This window comes from Pterocles gutturalis, unplaced genomic scaffold (assembly GCF_000699245.1).
Source record: "Pterocles gutturalis isolate BGI_N339 unplaced genomic scaffold, ASM69924v1 scaffold4751, whole genome shotgun sequence".
Classification (NCBI taxonomy): Eukaryota; Metazoa; Chordata; class Aves; order Pterocliformes; family Pteroclidae; genus Pterocles; species Pterocles gutturalis.
In genome coordinates this window covers 11846-13884 of record NW_010102817.1, presented here as the reverse complement: position 1 = coordinate 13884, position 2039 = coordinate 11846, and the positions used below count along the sequence as shown (strand labels likewise).

The 2039-nt window shown below is 53.7% G+C and overlaps 1 protein-coding gene across 1 annotated transcript in view; it reads right to left on the bottom strand.

Moving 5' to 3' along the window:
• The window catches only part of NIN (ninein (GSK3B interacting protein)), a gene marked incomplete at its 3' end in the record, with an annotated part of 37146 nt that overhangs the window by 28644 nt on the left and 6463 nt on the right, over window positions 1-2039 (bottom strand). The gene's annotated exons all lie outside the window — the stretch shown is intronic.

Below are 2039 nucleotides of genomic sequence, written 5' to 3'. Positions count from 1 at the left end.
AGCCTGGGTCCCAGGGGGTTCCAGCAGCCTCAGGCTCACCCCCCAGCCCTGCAGCAGCATCTCTCCAGAGCACCAAACCCCAGGAATTTGAGCTGAAATTTCTCTGTAGCTTCATCTGGCAGCTCTGCAAAGCCCCAAGGTGCTGCTGGGGCTGACGGGTATTCCCAGCAGTCCCACTCCTCCTTGCAGGAGCTAAAATAACCAGAGTTTTAAGACCTATTCTGGCCTTTTTCTGCTTTTTTCCTCCAGAGTCTCCTCCATCCCTCTGCCCAGCCAAGCGGAGCTGGGGTTTGCCCTGGCTGGCTTTGTGTCCCCACACCAATGTCCTCGAGGGGACAGTGGTGATGACAGCAGCGCTGGGAACTCCGCCTGCCTTGGTTTTCCAGGCTGCTTCCCAGGCAAAGTGCCCACAGCCTGCTGGGACCATCCTCCCTGCCAGTCTTCCCTTTGGAAAGGAAATTTAGCTTCTTTGCCAAGAAAAAAAAAATAAATATATATACACACACATACATCAGCTGCTCTCTGCAAGCCTGAGTGCCTCTGCCACTTGCTGCTTCCTCCCAAAAACTGGGAAACCCCCATCAGCCACTTCTGCAGGAACTCCTTGTACCTCCCAGTTTTGGTTCCTTGTCCCCAGCCTGGGGGTCCCCAGGGGCTCTTCTGTCACCCCACGGGCTCCCTGTGCCAAGCCATCCTCCGTGAGCTGGACCAGTGGGGACAGCAATGCGGTCCCCTGCCACGTCCCCTCGCCCAGGTAGCCCAGGCTGCCTGAGGGCTGCAGGGGAGCTGCTGCTTGGGGACGCAAAGGCACAAACCCTCTGGCTGCTCACAGACCCAAGGGACCTTCCCATCGCCCAAGTCACTGGGTAAAACCACAGCATCGAGGTACACGGTCCCTCCCTTGCAGACAAAACACTCCAGATGCAGCAAACAGCCTTAAAATCTCTGCTTTTTTTTTCCCCCTCCCCAAATTAAATTTTCATTTAAATGATATGATTTGGAGCTCTTCAACTCAATTTTTTTCCAAGCCTGGGGCGAGCTGTAGCACCAGCATTTCCACAGTCACTGACAGTTTGACACCAACAGCAACAAAGCAGCTCGTTCTCCAAATCTCCAGTTTGATCTAAATTAAAAGCAGCAAAAGACTTTGGCATTAACCGACCTGTCAAAACGCATTAAAAAAATAAATGCCTCCCAGGCTCGCCCGGCACCGGCTCCCTACCTGCACCGCACACCCTTTGATTACCTGCCATGCAAAACCCCAGTGACAAACGTGTCCCCAAGGAGGGCTCTCCGTCCCCAACGCAGCCACCCTCCTCTTGCAGGGTAATTTCCCTGTGATAACCCCGAATTTAGCCCTTTCCAGAAGATTTATTTATATTTAAATCAAGCTGGAGCTTCTCAGCCATATGATTCCCCAATAAAGTACAGAACACCAGATTCATTCTGGTTCTCCTGGGCTGCCTCCTGCTCCGTGCCAGCTCCTCACCGAGGGGCTGTAAGGGATGGCAGCAGATCCGACCCCTCACCAGGCACCGGCAAGGCTCCCCCCTCACTCCTGAACACCCACCAACCTGCAGGAAAACTGCCTTCAGGGATGCTGGGTGCCAGAGCTGTCACCACCCATCTCTCCAAAGCATTAAGAGCTTTGGAAATGAAGGGTGGGGAAAAAAAAAAAACAAAACCAAAAACACACAAACCCCAAAAAACATCCATCAATTGCATCTCTTGAGCCCTGTGTTTTTTGCAGCCTGTTTAAGGGGGAACATTTTTATTTTGCTGACTGGGTGTGCTCTTGAGCGCGGGATGCTCCAGCTGAGATTGATCCTCCAAGAGAGGAAACCTGGACTTTCCCTCTCCCCCTTTGCTAAGCTGTTTTCTCCTTTGGGGATTTCGTGCTCCCTCTGCTCTGAAGGCAGGATTAGGGATTTACATACAGGTGTGACACCAGCTGGGGCTGCAGGGGCTCAGCCCTCCCCCAGCCCCACACCTCCCCAGTGCTCCCAGTCCCACCAGCCCCTTGTGCACTGGGAGGGGGG